The 25,319-nt window shown below is 32.2% G+C and overlaps 1 long non-coding RNA gene across 1 annotated transcript in view; it reads right to left on the reverse strand.

The window, feature by feature from the left end:
* Positions 1-10,249: 10,249 nt before the first annotated feature.
* The window catches only part of LOC144842723 (uncharacterized), a 250,709-nt gene continuing 235,639 nt past the window's right edge, over positions 10,250-25,319 (reverse strand). Inside the window, exon 3 of the long non-coding RNA XR_013612162.1 lies at positions 10,250-10,267. This is a non-coding gene — a long non-coding RNA (uncharacterized LOC144842723). The remainder of the gene's footprint in view (positions 10,268-25,319) is intronic.

Below are 25,319 nucleotides of genomic sequence, written 5' to 3' on the forward strand. Positions count from 1 at the left end.
ATATATAAATGTAGGAGAAAAAGGAATACAGATAAGCGCGATGCGCTCCATTGAATGTGATGAGCAATAACGAAAGAGACAAAAATCCTATATTTTACATTCGTGTGGCCATACGATGACGTCACAATGTTTTTTTAGCCTTATTGATGCATGATCCGATATCTACAACTCATCAACTTCTAGATTTTGTAATAAAAATAAACGGTTAACGGTTTACTTTAGAAACTATGACTGTTTAAAAAAAGACATAATTTTGACGATTTTTTAAGCTTTTTCATAAAAAACGCGCACGAATTGTCTAATTCAACGTGTTCGTATGGCGTTATTTAAACTGGAAAAGGTCTAAATTGTTTTCAAAATCACTGGGAAAGGCTTGAAAAATATAATTCAAGAGAAAAAAATATGTTTTTAACGCTATGTGCGCACCGCGCGCATAAAAAATTGCGCGCACGTGGGAATTTTTGACATGCTCAAAATGACAAGAAACGCGTAAAAAGTTGATTAGAAATTAATTTTGCGCATTTTGAAATTTTAAATGCGCGTGCGCGCGTAACTTCTTGTCAAACATGCCATTTTTAATCCGTAGAAAGTTTGCCCCTGATATGACTTAAATTTTGTCAAAGTGTCAATACTAAATGACTTTTGGTTTTTAATCTATGATCAATCATTGAAATTCATAAAATTGCGCATAAGTCACGTTGCGCAACTATGACGTCATTCAAAAATAGGAGGTGCACAACTTCACGTAAATGCCCATATGTTGTCAAAGTTATGAAATGTTATGTTTACACATTTTAGAGGAACACGACTCACAAAAAGGAAGGAAGGAAAGAAGAATAATACAGAAAAAAAATATTGATCTCATACAATTACAAGGAGTTATCCGCTTGGTATACCAAGCGGATAACTAATTACGCAAGTGATAATAAAACTTTAATGATATAAACGTTATTGATTGTAAACGAATTAGTACGTAGGCCTATAATATATAATGTTTCATGGTAAAACAAAGAAGGAAATGAAGAATTACTAAAGTTATAATAAACGTTAATGAGAGTAAGGTTTAATTAGATAGATATAAGAAACGAATGGATGGATTTCGAATGTAAATTTGTAGGCCTAAGAAACGAAGAATTATTAAAGTGATAATAATGTAGTTCGAAAATGTTTAATAAAATAAATTAAATTAATTGTTTGTTTTTCGTCTTTGTTTAAGAGCGCATTGTGCAAATAAAATCAAGGCGCTAAAAAAAACAATACACAGATTCCGTTTCGGTATCGGTAAGCCTTTTCGGAGATAAAACAATGCAGCTCTTGTTATGAAGAATTACTAAAGTTATAATAAACGTTAATGATAGTAAGGTTTAATTAGATAGATATAAGAAACGAATGGATGGATTTCGAATGTAAATTTGTAGGCCTAAGAAACGAAGAATTATTAAAGTGATAATAATGTAGTTCGAAAATGTTTAATAAAATAAATTAAATTAATTGTTTGTTTTTCGTCTTTGTTTAAGAGCGCATTGTGCAAATAAAATCAAGGCGCTAAAAAAAACAATACACAGATTCCGTTTCGGTGTCGGTAAGCCTTTTCGGAGATAAAACAATGCAGCTCTTGTTAATAGAAAGTGGCGTACGCGTGCCTTTGCGTGTACATTTTAACCGCGATGACAACTATAAAATGAACCAAACATTTTAGTAAAACACCACTTTTAATGTTTTGATCTATCGAACAACATGAACGAATGCTTAGAATGTCATCAACTTGTAACTCAACGCCAAGAGGCAATATTTTGCGAAGAATGCGAACGCTGGCAGCACAGGACGTGTGATACGGGAATATCCCAGGAGGAATACCGTCGAGGTATTGAGAATGGATACCTGGATAAGTCCTGCAGTGATTGTATGTTGCCCGGCAAAAATTAACATGCGCACGATGTTTTTCCGGATAATTTGGGAAATAAACTCATTCAAAGGTGTCTCATGTTATATTGTATATTAATTCGGATTTATATTAAGTAGCATAGATAATTAAGATACACTCAAGACAATCGTCTTCGAAGTTGTAATGTGTTTGTAGCCTGATAATATTACATTACATGGTAAAACAATTAACGTATGTCATTTGATGAAATACGATTAATCACTAGAATTGATAAAAGCAATACAGTAGTCTTTATTTAAAGACCAAATACATTATACGCATATAAGCGTATGAAATATTTAAAAAAAAAGGGAAAAAAAGAAATGAAAAACACTTCGGAAATAACAATATTCTTGCTTAAAATTCTATTGTATGGAACAATATTCATACCTGTCGATGTAATATCTATGTCGGGCAATGGTCCACCTAAAACAAAGTTAGAATATATGTGTAAATAAAAGTACATGAAGCAAAATGCGAACATTTAAGAGACAGTGTTAAAACATCAGACCTCACTCACAACATACTGGTGTAACATGGGCTTTAAGTGCAGTGTTGGAACCAGTTATTCCGTGTGACATCATAGAGGCATCGCCCATCTCCAACAAAATATACACTAAAAATGGCTGATTTTTGTATTTTGTTATATTGATTTGTTTCTTGTAAAGCGAGCTATAGGCCTAAATGCGTTAAAAATGATATTTATAATTATGTTCTCAAACTCAAAGCCCACAGTATAAAATACACAGTAGGTAGTTAGATATAAGAAATAAAAACATTGATTAAAGATCACTGTCCTGTTCATGGTTGTTTTTTTATTGTTTGATTTTGATGTTGTATGTTTTTTCTTATTACGGTATAAAAAAATATTTGTACATTGTACAAGTTATTTGCATTATTATTGTCATTGTTATTTTGATTATCCATTTGTTATATTATATGTGTGTAGGCCTATTTTGTTATTGTTATTATTAAAACAATAATTAAACATATCTCAAAATTTAATTCTTAAATAATCCCAATTTGATTATATTAATAGGCCTAATGTTAAAGAATATAATGTGATTATAAGTAAATTAAAAGATCTATAATCTGTTAATAAAGAGTATCGAGTTAAGACACTTGTATTGATAATAATCATTGGTTGAGAATTTACTTATATTGTTGTTATTATTTTTGTTAATATCTAAAACTATAATTTCTTAAATAATCTCAATTTGATTCTATTAATAAAATGTTAAAGAATATAAAGTGATTTTGAGTAAAAATCTATAATCTGTTTTGAAGAGTATCGCGTCAGAAACTTGTATTAATAATAATAATTGGCTGAGAATTTACTTATATTGTTATTTATTTTCCTTAAAAAAATAAACAAGTAAAAACAAGACAATTTTAAACATTACAAACTAAACCTATTTTAGATAATAAGTGGTGTTTCATTTAAGTTTTTGTGATATTTAAGTTGGACATACCGATATTGTTTCAAGATTAGTTGTCAGCTGATTTACATATGTTTACAGCCTACCTGTTAGCCTACTTTGTTAAACTCACCTCTCAATATGTCAATTATCTCGGCTTTTTGACCTGCCCTTAATTCGTTGTCATATTTCTTACACGCGTTAGCATTGTACAAATCTATTACAGATTTGCCATACTGTGTAAATTAAAAATGAATATGTTATGTAAAAGAATACATTTTATCATTACATTATTAATCAAAATAGGAATCGAGTCATACTGATACTGATTCTAATGTATTCTAAAAAAACAGAAGACCACGTCGTGTAATAATGTCTGCACGTTTTGTTACATCTTCTAATTTGGTATATAAATATAATTTTCAATCCATTAAACAAACTATTATGACAATTTTTAATATTGTAAATTAGGGCCTATTGTTATTGTTTTTATATTCGTAATTTACTTTTATTAATTATTACATTAAATATAACAAAAACTGTATACACAATTTAACAAAAACAAATTATCATTTTTAATTTAAATACTAATTACGTAACCTTATTTCATTTAACATTAAACAAACCTTATCTTCTTTTGAAACGTAAGATTTACCGGAACATTCCTTCATTAGATACACAATGGTGGCTCTGTGTTTGTTGTACGTGCGATCTTGTGCGACACATACATGCAGAAGTGTGCGTTTATCCTAGTAAATAATAATACGGTTTTTTGTATAAAATATAATTTTGATTTGTTGAATGTTAAAATGTTAAATGTATTATTACTTGTCCTTACGTTTAACTGGAAACTGAGGAAATTCGGATTAGGCCCTCCACGGACCCACGGCAGCCAGCAGTGCAGCGCCTACCAGATCAGCACCCCGGGAGACGATCCCCTACTCTTTTCGAATAGTGTACCAAGTTCTTTAACGTGCACTGTTAAGTACACGGTACTAGCGGCTTTACATTCCATCCGAAGAACGAGGCAATGAGAGTAAAGCATCTTGCCTAAGGATGCAATTAGTATGGTACAGATAACCTCGAACCCATGCCTATCACATGCTAGTCCGATAGTACCATTGCACCATCACTCTCTGGTGTATATACAGCACCCGCCTCTATTTCTAGACGGTCTCCCATTAAGAACGCAACCGGGCCCAATGTTGCTTAACTTCGGTGATCTGACGAGAACCGGTGTTTTAACGCAGTATGGCCGTATATCTTAACATAAATATATGTTAATTATTGAAATAAGTAATTTGTATCTTCATCACATAAATAACACACAATGACGTCAGATATTTGTCGTTTTGGTTGTGAACGCAGTGGGTTTTCAGCAGGAATTGAAAAGTGTAGATAGATCTTTCTATAGATATTTATATTCATAATGTTTACTGTACTGACATAGCGGTTTATATATAGTTCTGTTAACCACTAACGTAACACAAATCATCCACTAATGTAAAAGTAACCACTAACGTAACACAAATCAACCACTAACGTAACAACAGTTTAACCACTAACGTAACCAAATTTAACCACTAACGTAATAACAGTAGAGATGTTAAGAAATCTTAGGCAATTTTTGTTTTGGAAGTTGGAAAGCTAGGACTCAAGTCCAGTCACGTTTGTCTGTACCTCAACTATAAATTTTTGGTTAAACAATGGTGTTAAATGTAACTAAATTAAAACATTTGTTTTCTGTCCTTCAAAACCTTTAGACGTAAGGGTCTTAATTTTAAGCTTGAAATGTAAATTCCAATCTTAAAACTTCAGCCTATTTTTCCTATTTTGAATCGTATGTTTGTCTGTGTGAGTGTCCGTCCGGCTATCAATACTGTAACCGTAAGACACACTAGTTTCCGTATGAAAAGTTGGAGATACCTTATTGTGATGAAAGCCGTGGCATTTACATGCTTATCTGTCTGTTTGTCTAACAATACTCTTACTTTCAATGACGTGACACGATATTCTCTTGTTGGTATACAAGTGTATGCTTTGATTATGCTTTTCTGTCAATTTATGCATATTCAACAATACATTTTATATTAAATTACCAGTTTAAAGGCTAAAAATGAGAAAATAATAATAAAAAACAGAAGGATGGACGGACAGTCGGACAGATAATCATAGACACGAAAGAGGTTCAATATCAATAAATTTGAGGAATTAAATCATGTTGAAAGTAACAACTTTGTCAGACATACATTTATTAAAAAATGAGAATTTACTGATGGACGGACACTAAGACAATTTTGTGAAGAAAAATTAGACTAAACTGTTTTATGTCCATAATATGTCTACTACTGTTGTTACGTTAGTGGTTAATGTTACATTAGTGGTTGATTTTTGTTACGTTAGTGGTTAAAGTTACGTTAGTGGTTGATTGTTACGTTAGTGGGTGATACAGGACCTAGATGGTTAAAGTTTGCACAATACACAGCCACACAGTTTTATTTGTATTTTGTGTGTACTAATACAGGTGGTAATGATAAAACGTGCGATTCATCGTAATCGGAAAACAAGTTGTGTGCAAACAGTAAAGTAGAATAATGTCAAACGGAGTCCATCACAAAATAAAAAGTTAATACAGATGATAACGAATGATTACAAAAACAGAAACCTCGAAAACAGCGAAGAAACCCAGGGTCTCTGGTTTCGAGATTTGTTTAAAACATAGACCTCAACACAACCTTCTCATTATTAGGCTATATAAGGTTTTCGATATTACCCGAATACAAAGACCCCATCAAATTTTATCAATACTATGTTATAGGGGTATGTTGAACTCACAAATTACTCACAGTACATAAATTAAATTTTATATTCAATCTAATGAAGTTTTTGAAGTACCGATAATAGGACTTTATACCGATGACATTGTTAATTGGTTCATTTCTTTACCTTTTTTAAATGGTGGTACATCTTTCAGATCGAGAAAACTATAAAGAAAGTCTATATACCCATTACGTAGAATTAGCGTTAAATAATGACGGAAGAAACAACTTTTAATTAATTCGGTGTTTGTTAAAAAGAAAGAGGCAGACAGAGTTAATAGAAAGAGAATCAATGAAACGCGCATTTTTTAACGCGAATTCAAATGGCTTTTCCTCCTCTACAAATGACATCAGAGAGAATGCATCGCTTGTGTAAATATGAAATAGCTATAGCAACAGCAATACCTTTCTAATCATTTGATTTCACAACAATTAAAAACATAATCCAACATCGTTGCAGACGTTCTTACAGTAAATATTTACTGGAAATAATATCGCGTTAGTCGATGTCTTCAGCCGTTTTTAGTCGCGTGGACGCGACTCTATAGTTCACTATGTCGGTCGGTTGGTCGGTCTGTCTGTCTGTCTGTCTGTCGGTCCGGTATCACTATGCGTTTTATCGCTTTCTGACCTTATCTTGATATCAGTTTAATCTAGCTAAGTCAATTTTTCACAGAATATTAGTTATGGCCAGGAATCGATGTGGTTATGTTTTCACGGTGCGCAATAAAAAATTATGCGGTCTATGCACGATTTAACGAAATCCCGTTTGTAATCATATCTTCACAACCATGAATCACAATTAAATAAAATGTGGTACACTAAATGTTATTATGTAAATGACTTACGTGGTTCAAATGATTTACGTCTGCTCCAAATTTGATGAGATACATACATGTACGCACGTGACCAAAACCAGCAGCAATTATAAGAGGTGTATTCCCGTACTGAAAAAAAAAGTATAGTACTTTATACAAAATATAATAGGTTGCTGATAGAAGATGCGATACTTGGAGTATGCCTAATGCACATTTATAAACTACTTGTACAATGATAGTAAACCTTCGCACACGAGTCGCAGGTAATTGGCATAATGAGTATAGTGTTAGTCTTATACTTTTAACTCTATTTTGGTTTTGCTATTCGTGTACCAGGTATACGGTAGTATATAAAAATAATAAAATAAATAAAACAAATTAAAATTAAACCAATTACAAGAGGTTAGAGAAAAGAAAAGGTCAGTTTCTGTTGCAAAAAAACTTGATTATGCATAATTAGTAGCCTTAAAAAGTTCAGTGTCTACCAAAAGATTTATCTTTCTTACAATACATGGCAGCTTCTGTCAACTTATTTCACTCAAGGAAGGTGCTAATTAATAATTATTATTAATTAATAAACTTAACTTAACAGGAAGAAAAATCGTAAACTGTAAACTTAAGTATGTAGAATGCTTCTCCATCTACAATACATTTTGGAGTTATGGAGCATATGTTTGCAAACACAAGCAACAAGGATGTTATCACTACTACTACTCATCCTTCCTTATTGTAGCTCTCGTAATATAACATCGCCTATGTGAGATGTACGACCGCCATTCAGTTATCGACAATACAGTCAACCTCGCTACAAATTACATTACATCTATTATATTATAAGTGAGAGAGTGTGTACGTTTGTTTGTCTGTTTGTTTGTCTGTTTGTTTGTTCGTTGTACAAATTGTTGTTACTGCACGTAACCTTACATATGACCGGAATTGTACCGGGAAGGTTCTAAATTATATTTCAACATCATCCGCCATCTAGGTTCTAAGTTAGGGACCAAAATGTGGTCAAAATGGCCCACTTTCCCCCACTTTCGATGTTTGTTCGTTATACAAATTTCTGTTTCTGCACTCAACCATACTATGGGGTATCAAAATGATCGCAATTGTACCCGGAAGGTTTAACTACATTTCAAAAAAAGGTGTGGGTTGTGATGTCATTTTTGCTTTGGCTCGGGGTTGTAGGCTATCGAATTGTAAAATTATACTACAAATGTTTTACAGTATTTGAATTATCCTCAAGAAGGCGTTTGGGGAAATATAGATATACATATTGTTTAATCATTAACCAACATGACACCTATTCATTTACACATTTAGCAAAGTACTTTAACCATATCCAGCTATGTATCGGTCTCTTGGATTGTCTCATTACAGACATCCATTTCCTGTGTGAACATATACATGTTAATTACTGTTATCATCTAGGATCCAAGTTAGGGGCCACAATGTGGTCAAAATGGCCCACTTCCGATGTTTGTTCGTTATACAAATTTCTGTTTCTGCATGTAACCATATATATGGGGTATCAAAATGATCGCAATTGTACCGGGAAGGTTTTAAACTACATTTCAAAAAGTCCGAGGATTTGGTGGGAGAGGGAGATTAGGTGTGGTAGTTGGGGTTCAGAAGATAGTAGGGATGAAAACTGCCACTGAGAGATTATATGGGTTGGGAGGATGGCCAACTGGAACATTCTTAAACACATCACCCAGTATATGGGGTGTGTTTGAAGGGGGAGGAGGAGGAGCGAAAATACTGGCGTAATGAAGTAGACTATATGATTGGAATTGTAATAGGAAAAGTTACTACATTTGAACTGTCCAGGGGAGGAGTTAAGTTTTGTTGATTGTGGCTTGGATGGAGAGAGGAGAAAGAAGGCTGGGGGCCCGCAGTATCAAAATTAGATATTTTAATTATCAGCCAAAATGACACCTATTTATTTACACAGTTTACAACAACTTAAAAAATAGGCCTATCGTAGCTATGTATACTCTCTCAATTTGAAGCTGAAGTTGAATTGAATTTGTCCTGGGAAGAATTTGTTTTTTAAAAAGAGTGTGGGGGTTGTTGAGTATAGGGAGGTACTGGCGTCAGGTGTTATGTACTGAGAAGGCTTTAAACTATGGGGCGGGTGTAATTGCTAGTTATCTATAATATGACCCGCATTGTGGTTGGTTCATTAACCTCTATTTTATTAACGGCACGCCCATTAAATTGTAAAATTGTTATTATTTTTTGTAATCACACTGAATTATATAGCACCTGTTATTAATAATATTTGTAAAACTTACACTGTTTGGAAGATCCAATTTAGCACCTGCCTTGAGCAAAGTAGTGCAAACATCTGTGTGGCCGGTTTGTGCTACCACATTTAAAGGTGAAAATCCATCCTGAAATAATAACAAACATCATATTATAGTAGTCTTCTACAAAAAGCTATTTAATATTGTATTGAAATCAATTCGATGTGATCAAGTAAAATTAACGTAAAGGCCATTTGATCTTACATTCCAATGAATATCGGTCTATAGTTTCCCCTATGTTTCATAATTTTTGGGATTGTATTTGTGTTAACACAAGCGTGTTGAAAAGAAGCAGATTATTATCAGGGGGGGATAGTTCAAATTACACAGTAAAATCTCTATTCTTTTGTACACAAATGTTGTAAATAGAGAGGCAATTTGAAAAAAAGAATATGAAAAATAAACAGTGTGGTAAAAAATGTTATCAGATGACTAAATAGATAATATAACTTGAATTTTACGTTTCTAGTATTTTATTCAACTTCAGAGTTTTATTTTCATGCTATAGCAAACATTATCCACCGTATATCCACCATCTTTGTTCATCTTCTAGGAAGCCACCAGACATGTTATTACACTAGGTTAAACTACTTAACTACTGAAAAAAGTCTTCCTGGTTTTTATAGCAGAATTTTACCAAATTTTGTATTTGACCATTTTCACGGACACAAAATCAAACAGCTTAGAAATGCTCCGTTAGGTATAACCGTTTTATTCAAGATTGAATATGTGTGAAAATAACAGAAAGTATAATTCCTTCAAATTGATATTCAAATACAGTAGTACATATGAAATACTTTAAACCTTGCTATCATATGAATATGATTATATATGCTATATTATTGTTAATTAAATTGTTACATAGTTTGTTGTTTACATACAGTATCTTTTATAGTATGACATAACTTACAAAACTGTGAGCCTATGGATGCAGCACAATGAAAAACATCTGTGAATTTCTACTGTTAAACTTTAATACCTATAAAGGAAAAAACTATAACTGACAATCTACGAAATCTATAAAACTATTAAAAAGTACAAAATACAACAAATGTAAGCATTAAGGGATCACCCTAAACATAACCATCAGAAAGGTACATCCAGTCGCCTTTTCAACACTATCCCTGTTGCCATAGCAACTAAGAAGAAACCATCCCGCAGACCTAGGCTATACAGCATCTCGCGCACATGTGTGCATACTGTGGGATAGCTAGTTCACCCTTCGAACTATACACAATCAAAACTATTATATAGATTCTCAAAATGCAATAACATTAATATCAATAGTATCCTAAATATATCTAAAACAAGCTGATTCAACAATTATAGTGATTTATCCATTTTAAACTAATATTTCTTACCTACAAAGGTACGACTGAAGTTTATGACTGATTTATCTAACTATAGGCAAAACAGTGCCGCGAAAAGTTACAATATGAAACCCCACAAATATTGTATGGAAGGCTACTGCGGCCAGCATAACCATTTTAAGGGAAGTCCATGTTTTTTCGTCTTGATTTCTATTACAATTAGTTGATTTATGTACAATTAACCAGATATTATATTTAAAATTCATGTCTGTACCTAAGCTTTAACTTAAATAAAGAGTATAACCTTTGATGTTTTCTTTAAGATAATGTATTGTATATATGCATGCATTTGTTTTGCTTGTATAGTTTTTTTTTTATATAGTACGGTACTTTTATACGTAGTATTTATATATTGCAAATTCGGTAAGAAATTGTGGTCCTTAATATGAAAGGTGGCACTAGTTCTGCTGCCAGTTATTTTGCTACAATTATAAAAGAACCTATAGATACTGTACAGTGCCCTGATTGGGTAATATAATACTGTAGTTCAATACGGTTAGTGTAAATTTACGACGGTTGAACACTTCAACCTTTAGAATTGTTTGTTGGAGACATTGATATACAAAATTAATTATGTGTAGACAAAATTGTAATATTTTGACAAAATTAGCAATGTCTCAAACGGCGCCCCGTATATACGCACTGTCATATGGAACTTTTAAAGTTAAAACAGCCCCAATTCATATATATTATGAAAGTGGTGTTTGCGTTAGAACTGGCAGTTACGACTAAAAATGTATCCAGGCTCCAAAATGTGTTCAGGTAACACATTTTGACTGCTAAATTCTTAACTATTGGTTTCATTTTGCCGTTACTGGGAGGGGATACGTTTAAAAAAAAATATGTTTTACCAAATCAAATGGATACCTCGATCATATCTATTTAGTGTACCATTTTCATAAAATAGTGTTGCTCTGTAGGATACATCACAATACAACACAAAAACAGAAAAATCACCATTAAAAAAGACATTCCCTAACATTCAGTGCTCTAAATCGTAAAAACTATTACGGAATATATTTGTACGAGGGGTGATGGACCGCTTTCTTGAACTTCAAAAATAGTGCATATGAGATGGGTTGGGTCTTGCAAAATCAAATGTGTTTTCTTAGTAAAGTGATCTCTAATCAATCAAATTGAAATCTGCTAAATTCTAAGTATACGTGAAGCATACTTAACAATACATTTGAGTTCCAACTTATCCTTACATGTGGTCCCGGTAAAACATGCAACAATGAAAAAAGTGAGAATACTTTCAATGACCGATTTAAAAAAAACCCGTAGGCCTAATGGGAGGTTTAACCTCAAAATATGCAACAAGTAAAAACGTTGAGCATGGGCCTTTTTGATAGCCTTAGTAATAATACTTATTGTCTTGCCATTTAAGATCTCTAGTGCTTTATTTACAATGTCAATTCCAGAGTGGGTTTTTCATATTGCAGGTTATTTACATTTTGTGTTATAAAATGTCGAGTGTTTCACCTGCCTTGACAGAGACAATACTGTAATGAGTTGAAAATGTAAACATATTAGTGTATTGGTAAACACATGATGTCTGCAAACCAAAATTGTGTATTTGTGCACATAATAGTAGGTGACATTTGTAATTGAGACCGTTTTATTTGACACGACAAAGCATGTGAACTCCTAAAAAACGTACATAATCATATTATAATGTAGTACATTTTGAATGTTTACATGACATGATAAACATTAAAATTGTTCCTTCTAACAGATTTAGAGTTAACTTAGATTTTTCTCGGGCTCCTTGGATTTCGTTCTTAATTTATGTATTGTTTTATTTATTGTAATGCGCTGTGTTCTCTGATCGGTAGATATTACATAGTTTGGATACGCACATTTCTCTTATTATTACAGGGTAACACCGTGGCTTAAAAATATATTGTTTATTATAAAACATAGACCTTTGCAAACACACAACTTAGTTTATTAATGAAAAAGATCATAATTAAAATATGAGTGCAAATAAAACATCTAAATGAATAATATGTATTTACAAAAAGCTACAAATATGTTTTCGAGAATTGTTGTTTTTTTTAGACCACACTAAGTGGTTGGTGTAACTTCACATTAATGGTATATTGAAACATTATATGTTAATTAGTCTCCTTAACATGGACCTACATTGCCATATACGATGATTTAAAATTCAATTCAGAGTTTTGTATTTTAGTATTACAGTTGAACCTCCGTGAGCGGCCACCTCCCGAAAGCGGCCACCTCCCGAAAGCGGCCACCTCCCTTAACGGCCGTACTTTCAAAAAGCCTGTTTGTTCTTCATCTAATTAGTGGACCTCCTGTAAGCAGCCATTTCACGTGAGTGGCCGCGGCAAATTTGTTTACAATACATTAGTGTTTGTATGGTAAATTACCTCCCGTACGCAAATTTTAGTTAGTGTTTACCGACCGACCGACATAGTGCGCTGTAGAGTCGACTAAAAATACAATTTTGATCATCCTTTATTTATTTATTTAGAATCGGTTTTAAAAATCTTTCTGTGAAGAAAATTCCTGTGTTTTCAAGACGGGATGAGAAAACTACACAGATTTAGACCGACCGCTTTGTCTGAAAATCATAAATAATACTAAGCCACCTGATCATAAACAATAAAATACAATTAACTGGAGAATTTAGAGGCCCGTTGCGTTAAGAAAGCCGAACAAATATCGTGCATAGCCATAATACGTGATTTTGCCCCTCTATCGGCAGAACCTTCCGTTATCGGCCACTTTTCAATTCCATAAAATAAGGCAATTAATAGGAGTTGAAACTTAATTGTTATAGTTTTTAAAATATACACGAGGCGTAGTTGCTAATACTAATATGATCTTTATAGTTCGATGTTCAATGTACAAGTGAAAGTAACTTAACTAAAAGTATTCTAATCTACTGGTATAAAATGATTAGTAATATTTATTGTGGTTATACACAGGATACTGTGGTTATCATACAGGGTGGTAATTGCATACCTGTGCTGGATGATACTTAGAAATATCACATCTGTTTACAATACCTTAGTGGTTAAAGCAGCCCAGGTCTATAGTCTACTTTAGTTGAGTATGGTCAACAACATGAATTTCAGAAAAGTGAGTGACCTGCTACATAACGAACACTGAATTTATAGTTTTCCAAAGAATGCTACATTGCTACTGATTGAACTCATCAAGCCCAAAAACGTTAATTTTTGTCGCAAATACTGTAGGAGAAAATGCAAGCGTAAGCAACTGAAGAAAAGATATTTAGGCCTATAGCCTAGATGTCGTAAGTAAGCCCATTAGTTTTCACGGCTGGTCTCCTCAGAAAATAGAGGCAACAATATCATTTCGCTATAAATAATTGATATCATGTGTATATAAACAACACTGGATGTGTTTGCAATTGCCATTTCACGGCAATACGGTTGAGTTTCATAGCAAACAAAGTTGTAGAGATTATAAGTTTCTGAAATATAATGTAGTGCTGCTGTGTTATCGGAGAAAGTTTATAATCTAATCGCATTATTATCGTAATTTTAAAATAAAACCATTAAAATAGTTTAGATTCAAGGCGATTCTAGAAAAAATAACAGAGATTTATCTAAACTGTTGTTTTTGCTCTTTTAAAGTGAAATTTCATGGTTTCTCCCAGTTTCCATGGTTACAAGACACTATTAACATTTACAAAATATAACATTATTTGGATTTATATAACTTCTAATTTTTTTAAATCGGTGATCGTGACCCTTTGTAACTTGTTGTTGTATATGATGTGCCAGCGTGCGCGATATTGGTACATGCTACGTTCTAGGCATTGTAGTAGTAAACAACCTAATGTAAGTACGGTGGCTGATTTCCGCCAAAGATAAAAATTATTTTATAAAAATACGGCGTTATAACGCCGTTTTAGGGCGTTATAACGCCCTAATTTTACAATCCGTTCACACGTACATGCGCATGCGTAGTACATCAACAAACCCAGAGCCATAAAGAGTTGCGACTTTGAATGGATTGAATCAAATTGTTTAAAGGTTTTTGTTAAAACAATAATAACATTATTTTGATGATTTTAAACCAAAAAAAATAGCTTTAATCCATTTAATTTAACGGCTCTGGCTGGCTCTACGCGTTTATTTTGTACAGCGATTCTCTATAGTAATGCATTGTTTTTACATTTTGTAGTTTAAAATCATCTTCGCAGTAACTTTTTAATTGCGTTATCTTAACAAAAACCTTTAAACAAATTGATTGTTTTGATATTTAAAACCTTGTGAATGTTATACATTTTTTAAGCACATGACTCGACTCCATACTACGACGTTATAACGCCCTAATACGGCGTTATAACGCCCTAATCAGGGCTTAATAACGCCCTAACTACGGCGTTTTAACGCCCTAATACGGCGTTATTATGCCCTAATTAGGGCGTTAAAAAAAATATATTGCTTTTGAAAATTATAATTTGCATGCATATAACCTAAAATAGAAAAATTTATGAGTATAGTCTGTCTTTTAACTACTCATGATATGTATACATTTTTGCTTCATTGGTTTTGTATGTTGTTGTTGAAAACGAAAGTGCGAAGGTTTTGGACAGTTTTGTCACCAAGTGCGCGCGACAGGTATTACAAAGTGTTATGTGACGATTATTACAAAGTGCGACAGGGAGTTTACAGATAGTTATTATATACTAGATGGTACGCTCGCGTACTATCTAGGCCGTGTTTACAGATGGTTCTCGAATACACAGCAATTTCAGCGTAAAAAATGTACGTACCGCAGGACTATAGTACATTGTCGTTTACAGAAACGAATAAATAACGATGATTTATGTAAAAATAGCACCCTGGGAATTAGGCCCTGTCTTAAAAATGAGTCCAATTTTTTTATTTGAACTCATTTAAACAAACTCAATTTGTGTTTTGTATATAACATTAGAGTTTTATACAGCACAGATATCGACGCGTGAACCACAATGAAAATGAGTTCGTGAATTACATTTTACTATTGGTAACTAGAAATTAGTTTGATAAAATATATTCTATTCCTCAGAAATGAAGGGAGGACACGTGTCTGTGTATGAGTGAGGCATTTAATTAAAATGCAGACCGTCTTAAAATTACTTGACATGTTTCGATAAATATATTCTCATCATCAGAACTGAAATCAAAGCCTAGAGTACTTGTAGGCCTATACGTACTACACAGTTGCGTTTAAATGAGCCAATAATTAGCATGAGAATAGATTTATCGAAATATGTCACGTAATTTTAAGACGGTCTGCATTTTCATTAAATGCCTTGTGATATTATTGATTCTGACTCATAATTTGGTGGTATTATACATGTGCATGTTTATGCACAGTGAAAGAGCTTATTTTAGTATCCTATAGTAATATATATAAAAGAATATGGTATTTTAAATCAGGTACAAAAGCTGACGATCCGAGCGAATTACATGTTTAAAAAAAATCGGAAAACACCCATTTGTTATTTTCAAAACAAATTGCACGTTGGCGAGGTCCGATGGCACATGCGTGACTGGCAGAATAATGCAACAAAAATGAAAAACGAAAATGGCATGCTGTGTTGTCTGTAGGCCTACCCCAGCAAACACATAACGTTATGACAACATTCGCGAACGTTATAGTTTGGTTTCTGATAATAACGTTACAAAAGTACATTGTCACAACGTCATTAAAACGTTACATAATGTGAATAAAATTACGTTAATACAAAAACGTTTTCACAACGTTTTATTTACGTAATTGAGAAACGTTTGATTATTGTTGTATAGTAACGTAACATATTAACGTTTTAATAACGTTTACATGTGACAATTATATTACGTTCAGACCTAACGTTTGAAAAATACGTTATAAAAACGTAAAATACAAACTATAAAATAACGTTAATTTAAGATGTAATAATAATGTTATAAAAACGTATTATAATAACGTAGTTTTTATGTTATTCATTTACGTAACATTCTGACGTCTTGACAACGTACCAATATAACATTTAAACAACGTTCAAGACAAACGTTTAGAAATACGTTATACAAACGTAAAATACAAACTATAAACTAACGTTAATTTAAGATGTAATAATAATGTTATAAAAACGTATTATAATAACGTAGTTTATATGTTATTCATTAACGTAACATTTTGACGTCTTGATAACGTACCAATATAACATTTATACAACGTTCAAGACAAACGTTCAGAAATACTTTATACAAACGTAAAATGCAAACTATAAACTAACGTTAATTTAAGATGTAATAATAATGTTATAAAAACGTATTATAATAACGTAGTTTATATGTTATTCATTAACGTAATATTTTGACATCTTGATAACGTACCAATATAACATTTATACAACGTTCAAGACAAACGTTCAGAAATACTTTATACAAACGTAAAATGCAAACTATAAACTAACGTTAATTTAAGATGTAATAATAATGTTATAAAAACGTATTATAATAACGTAGTTTATATGTTATTCATTAACGTAATATTTTGACGTCTTGATAACGTACCAATATAACATTTATACAACGTTCAAGACAAACGTTCAGAAATACGTTATACAAACGCAAAATACAAACTATAAACTAACGTTAATTTAAGATGTAATAATAATGTTATAAAAACGTAGTATAATAACGTAGTTTATATGTGATTCATTAATGTAACATTTTGACGTCTTGATAACGTACCAATATAACATTTATACAACGTTCAAGACAAACGTTCAAAAATACGTTATACAAACGTAAAATACAAACTATAAACTAACGTTAATTTAAGATGTAATAATAATGTTATAGAAACGTTTTTTAATAACTTAGTTTTTATGTTATTTATTAATGTAACATTTTAACGTCTTGATAACGTACCAATGTAACATTTATAAAACGTTCAAGACAAACGTTCAGATAATTTTAGATGTAGCCTAATGCAAATGTATAATATTATCATCACATAGTGTTTATGTTATTTAGTAACGTAACATATTATGTTTTGATGACGTACATAACATTTAAAAACGTTCAAAAATAATGAAAATATTTAAAGGCTGGTGTCGTTTTAAAATAATGGTTCATTACATACAGTCACAATTATTTTATATTTTCAACGTACAGTACTGTAGCTCAATGTTATCGCAGTTAAAAAAGTGAATTATATTCATTATTTTGATCACTGATTATTAACATATAAACACAAATTATCATTCTGTCTAATTATAATGTATATATGACTATATTATTGTGGTCGTTGGCCGGAATGTAGTAGGGGCAACTGTCCATGGAAAATCCGATACGGTACACGGTAATTCCACCCGATTCTCTTGTACGGTTCATGTCTAACAACAAGAAACGGCTGTTCTGTATCTGGCAAGATATGTCCTTTTTCAGATAACACGCATATATTTATTGAAAGATCATGAAGTTAGTCGGATAATTAATACTAAATTATTGTTATGTCCTCCCAATTTTAATGTGCTATACCCGATAATGATCCGCATAGAATAACTGCACAAGGCTCCCATTTAATGCAATGTGTTACCCAATGTGCTCAATTTGATTGTGCTGCCCATATCCATGCTATCTATTTGAAATAATGTGCTATTCATTTGAAGGAATGTGCTACCCGATAATCCGCATCATAATCCATATAGAATAATGTACAGTTACTATCCATTTGATTGTGCTACCCAATGTGCTATCCATTTCAAATAATGTGCTACCGGAAATAATGTGCTACCCAATGTGCTATCCATTTGATTGTGCTACCCAATCCATGCTATCCATTTAAAATAATGTGCTACCCGATAATCCGCATCATAATTCATAGAATAATGTACATACTATATCCATTTGATAAATCATTTAATACAAATAAAAAAAGTAGAACCACCAGAACTTTTTCCGCTATAGTAGGCCTAAATGGACTGGTCTAACTTAACCTTCTACCTACTAGGGAACGTAGGTTGACCGAGGCACTCTGCTTGACTTGCTAGGCCCCCCACACTACAAGTCCTAGGCCTACCCGTTAGGCCAACTTCTCTCGCGGAGTGGTAATAAAGATACGCAGCTAAAGTGAATTTCCTCCGCTACACTGAACCACGAGCTAGCCTACATATTTACCGAGACTCGTCAATTTATTTTTTATGGCATCAATGCTACATATTTTGCCCATTGATAATACATTTTCTCGTACTAAAAGTACTTATTAATTTAATTCATGATGTCTATACTTTATTTATTTAGATATTTAATTTCCGTTTCTTGTTGAATAAACTGCAAATAAATAAAGCTATTGTATTTATAAAGGTTCCTTTAGCAAAATGGAATCACCTTTCCTATAGTATAAGAATACAAACATATTTAGGATCTCGCTATCTGGGCGATGTAGTCTGTGGGGTTAAAGAATACTCGAGCGGAAGAATAGAACACACAATAACCATATCTATTACCAGTAAAACAGCGTCCTCTCATATTATTTCGCGTAGGTTTCAAATAACGGGGAAAAAAGTCAAATAATATCTAATTTATGACTAATAATTACATTACATTTAATATTTAATATCGTAAGTGTGTTCCACTCATAAAAAAGTATTTAATTCCAAAATTGTAATACAGTATATCGGAAAGTTAGATTTTTATTAGTAATAGAAATTTAGTATGATTTGGATAAAATAAAACTGTAAAAACATCATTCAAAAACCATCGCGGAAAAATACTTAACCAACTTCAATTTTGTTCAAATTTGGTACAATAATTGTATATGTATTTATTTATCTTTAGTATAAAAATTGGGTAATTTACTAGAATTTTAGATGATTTGGACATTTTTAATTTTTCAAAATATGATGCCTATGGTTCTAAAATACAATTACAACACTTTTTTACTAAAAGTGCGCCTAAGTTAATTTTAAAAAAAAACTTGACACTAGTATTTTTCTTTTACATTATAACATTTGTGTAGTAAATACAAATTAAAAAAAGTAGGCGCGCCTATGATATTTTCTTGGGTTTGACAGTAATTTTCATTGGTGAAACGTTGGCTGCTAATTAAATTCTCTTAATCAAGAGATCAATTATTGTTCATTTTGGTATATTAGGGGAGAGTGAGATCAAAGCAGATCAAAGATTAAAGGAAATTATTGTAATTCCCCCATAGGCTAGTCAATCTAGCATTTTGAGTGAAACAAATTGCAAACAGAGATTTTTTTTTTTTAAATGGTTACATATGATAAGGTGATTATTTTTTGAGCATCACACCTCTGACACTCATCCCGAAGGTATGCAAATTAGCTTAAATATGCAAATTAGGGTGAAATTACAGGGTTACCATATCTTCAAAACTACTAATCCTAGAGAGTTCGTTTTTGCACAGTCTGGTTCAGAATATATATATTTATATTTGCTCTAATGAGACATTTTACAAAAAAATGACCGGAAGTACCAGATTTTGACCCTTGACCCCATTTCTCAATATTTACATAAATATGTGATTAAAATGTCTGTAGAGACTTTTTTTTTGGACTCAATGACTTGGATATTGTTTTTCAATACCCACCATAGAACTGTATTATAATTCCCAAAATCACACCTTCGTCATGCACCTCGAAAGTATGCAAATTAGTAGTACAAGTAATATTAAATATGCAAATTAGGGAGTGAAATTACAGCGTTGCCATATCTCGAAAACCGCTAATGCTAGAGTGTTGATTTTTTCACTAAAATATTTAAAATATGTATATTTATATTTGCTCCAATGAAACATTTTACAAAAAATTGACCGGAAGTATGACATTTGACCCTCGACCCCATTTCTCAATATTGCATATATAATGAAACTAAAATGTCTGTAGAGACTTTGTTTTGCCCTCAAATGACTCAGATACAGGTTTATAATAGCCAACATAGAACTGTTTAGTAAATCTCAAAATCACACCTGTATCACTCACCTCCAAAGTATGCAAATTATTAGTACAAGTTACATAAAATATGCAAATTAGGGGGTGAAATTACAGGTTCCTATATATCGAAAACTACTAAGGCTAGAGAGTTGATTTTTTCAATAACTTGTTCAAAATGTACATATTTATATTTGCTCTAATAAAACATTTTACGAAAAAATGACCGGAAATACAACAATTGACCCTTGACCCTATTTATCAATGTTTGTATACATATTGCGACTAAAATGTCTGTAGATAATTTTTTTGACTCAAATGACTCGGATACAGTTTTCCTATCGTCAGCATAGGACCGCTTTGTAATTCCCAAAATCATAATTTTGTCACACACCTTGAAAGTATGCAAATTATTAGTACAAGTTACATGAAATATGCAAATTAGGGGTGAAATTACAGTCTTCCCATATCTCGAAAACCATTAATGCTAGAGAGTTGATTTGAATTCAGAGTTGATTCAGAATGTACATATTTATATTCGCTCTAATGAAACATTTTACGCAAAAATTGTCGGAATTATGACATTTGACCCTCAAATCTATTTCTCAATATTTTCATATAATGCAACTAAAATGTCTGTACAGACTTTGTTTTGGCCTCAAATGACGCAGATACAGGTTTTCTATAGCCAGCATAGAACTGTTTAGTAATTCTCAAAATCACACCTCTGTTACTTCGCTTGAAAGTATGCAAATTAATAGTACAAGAAAGTTGCCATATCTCTATCGGTCATTAGCGTTTTCGACATACATAAGGCAATTCACTGTAATTTGCGTATTTCATATAGCTTGTACTACTAATTTGCATACTTTCGGGGTGCTTGACTTATACTGGCTATATAAACCTGTATCCGAGTCATTTGAGGCCAAAACAAAGTCTGTATATACATTTTAGTTGCATTATATGCAAATATTGAGAAATAATAATAATAATTATAATATTAATATCCTGGATGGTTCTAGGACACCTACCCCCTAGACAGTTACCCCCCGGATGTTTACCACCCGGACAACTACCCCTTAGGACAACTACCCCCTTAGGACAACTACCCCCTTAGGACAACTACCCCCTTAGGACAACTACCCCCTTAGGACAACTACCCCCTTAGGACAACTACCCCCTTAGGACAACTACCCCCTTAGGATAACTACCCCGGTCAACTACCTATTATACACTGTTGCAGAGTCAGGTTGTTCCTAGGGGGTAGTTGTCCTAAGGGGGTAGTTGTCCAGGGGGTAGTTGTCCTAAGGGGGTAGTTGTCCGGGGGTATTTGTCCGGGGGGTAGTTGTCCTAAAGGGGTAGTTGTCCTAAAGGGGTAGTTGTCCTAAGGGGGTAGTTGTCCAGGTGGTGGTTGTCCGGGGGGTAGTTTTCCGGGGGGTAAATGTCCAGGGGGTGAATATCCGGATACGTCCTGGATTTATATAGCGCCTAATGTTGTGAAACCTCTAAGCGCTGTACATAAACTAATACGAAAAAAGGGAATTCCAACCATGCCAAAAAAAACCCAAACCGAAGTATAGAGATACGCCTTCGTCGCTGAGATATGGGAAGACTGTAATTTATTTATTTATTTATTCACCCCCTTATTTGCATATTTCATGTAATTTGTACTACTAATTAGCATAATTTTGAGGTGCATGACGAAGGCGTGATTTTGGGAATTACAAAGCGGTCCTATGCTGACTATAGGAAACATGTATCAGAGTTATTTGAGTCCAAAACGAAGTCTCTACAGACATTTTAGTCGCATTATGTATGCAAACATTGATAAATGGGGTCGAGGGTCAATTGTTGTATTTCCGGTCATTTTTTCGTAAAATGTTTTATTAGAGCGAATATAAATATGTACATTTTGAACATTTTTGAAGTTATTGAAAAAATCAACTCTCTAGCCTTAGTAGTTTTCGATATATAGGAACCTGTAATTTCACCCCCTAATTTGCATATTTTATGTAACTTGTACTAATAATTTGCATACTTTGGAGGTGAGTGATACAGGTGTGATTTTGAGATTTACTAAACAGTTCTATGTTGGCTATTATAAACCTGTATCTGAGTCATTTGAGGGCAAAACAAAGTCTCTACAGACATTTTAGTTTCATTATATATGCAATATTGAGAAATGGGGTCGAGGGTCAAATGTCATACTTCTGGTCAATTTTTTGTAAAATGTTTCATTGGAGCAAATAGAAATATGTACATTCTGAATACGGCTGTGAAAAAATCAACTCTCTAGCATTAGCGGTTTTCGAGATATGGCAACGCTGTAATTTCACTCCCTAATTTGCATATTTAATATTATTGTACTACTAATTTGCATACTTTCGAGGTGCGTGACGAAGGTGTGATTTTGGGAATTACAAAGTGGTCCTATGCTGGCTATTAGGAACCTATGTCTGGGTCATTTGAGGGCAAAATAAAGTCTCTACAGACATTTTAGTCACATTGTATATGCAAACATTGAGAAATGGGGTCGAAGGTCAAATGTTGTACTTCCGGTCATTTTATCGTAAAATGTTGCATTAGAGTAAATATAAATATATACATTTTGAATAAATCAGTGAAAAAATCAACTCTCTCGGACTAGTAGTTTTTGAGATATGGTTACCCTGTAATTTCACCCTAATTTGCATATTTAAGCTAATTTGCATACCTTCGGGATGAGTGACAGAGGTGTGATGCTCAAATTTTCATCTCCTCATCATATATGACCATTTAAAAAAAAAAAATCTCTGTTTGCAATTTGTTTCACTTTGAGCTGTTTTTTTTGCTAGATTGACTAGCCTACCATGCCTTTGGCAATTCGCATTAAAGAATACAACAACAGGAAACAACATATCATTGCATATTTACTTTAAAATCTTATCTAATGTCTAATGAAGGAAATAATATTGATCAAAGTATTTAAATCTACACTCAATAAACAATCGGATTCTATAAAGCAAAATTGTTTATCTAAATTAGGATAAATACAATTACATAATTTGTCATCAATGTACCTCATTTCCTTTAACCAACGTTGGTTCTTACAGTGTATTTTTACTTTTTCATTAAATTGTGTATTCAAAATAAGTATAATTATAAAATAAAACATAGTCATAGTCATACACTCATTAAAGAGCGTTATTAAACACAAACGATTGTATTGTATTTAAAAATTTGAATGTTAACATTTAAAAAGTATACGGCCGAAGTACATTGTCATTATAATATTTAACCCGAGTTCTACTCTGAAACTTGTACTATATCCTATTACAAGAGGGTACGTCGTTAATTACCATGGTAACTTATATAAATCAACCTTGTTGTAGAATGGAATTTAAGATATACTGTATTGGCGAACAGATCTTAACATACCATTTAAAACAGTATTGACCGATATATATGTTTGTTTTTTTTCCTTCTGATTACATTTTTATTCACCAACTATCATACTTTTCTGCTTAACTGTGTTTTTATATTTAATATAGCTACATTTATTCATTCATATTTTGTATTTCACCTTATAATGTGACTTGTATGACACATATGTCACATATCAAATTTAATTCCGTTCTTTAGATAAAAAGTTTGCAAATGTAACGAGGTTGAAATGAATATCACTTTGTTTGAGTATGTCCAAACTACAAAGAAATTAGTCACTCCTTTTTGAAAAATGAAAAAAGTTTATATTTTTATTAATGAATAACAAAAATTAAAAAGTAATCAATAACCTGGTATAATTTGCCTTTTTCGCATATAAAAAGAGAACTAATTATTATGCTTTTACTGCTACTTAAATTTAATTTTATGTAGGCCTATTATTTTCTATTTTTGTACTTGGGCCATGAGTGCCCTTACATACTGTTGAATAATGTATAGTTAACCTGTTGATTAGCTTATTGCTAATTTTTGTAACTTGATCATACATTACAAGAATGTAAGATCGTTAATTTCCAGGGTAACTGGTCTAAAACCAACAATTACAGAATAAAGTATATGGTCAACATTATTAACTTGTACACTAGTAAATCTAAAGGTAAAATCTCTTTATGTGATGTTCTATCCAATAAATAAATAAATTTAAATTTACGAATAAAAAGAAATTCAATTATTAGGCTTTAGGAATCTAAAAGCAGTATTATTATCTTATTGTATTTAAGTTCATATTTACTAGTAGCTTGTATATCCTCAATGATCATATCTTAGTTTGATTTTACACATTCCACACTCTGAATTAATTAAGACTGTACCTCCTTTATCTAGGTTTCCATAACAACTGGTCCATTTTGTGGGTTTTGTGGTGGGGAATAAGATAGTTTTATAGCCTGTGTTATCATGGAGGAAAAATTCCTCCATGGTGTTATCTAGGAATACTGTGAAATTGGATAGATGAGTCAGATCTGTGTAGTTAGTATTGAGTTTTAAAAGTAAGCAGTTCTGTGTTATAATTAATAAAAGCATTTTCTATTGGAATTCTGTGTTTCATCGATTTTGTAGCTGAAATTGAGAACCTGGGTTTAAGTTATTATTGTTATTATTTGTGAAGAGCTACATATAGAGTATAGACTAAAGTTTCACATATAAAATCTACTAACAAAGGGTTGTATATGATAGTCATAAATGAGGCGCAATAATGCTAAATAGGGAATCATGCTAAATAGGGCTACAATAATAGTCTACAATAATAC

This window comes from Antedon bifida, chromosome 5 (genome assembly GCF_963402885.1).
Source record: "Antedon bifida chromosome 5, ecAntBifi1.1, whole genome shotgun sequence".
Classification (NCBI taxonomy): Eukaryota; Metazoa; Echinodermata; class Crinoidea; order Comatulida; family Antedonidae; genus Antedon; species Antedon bifida.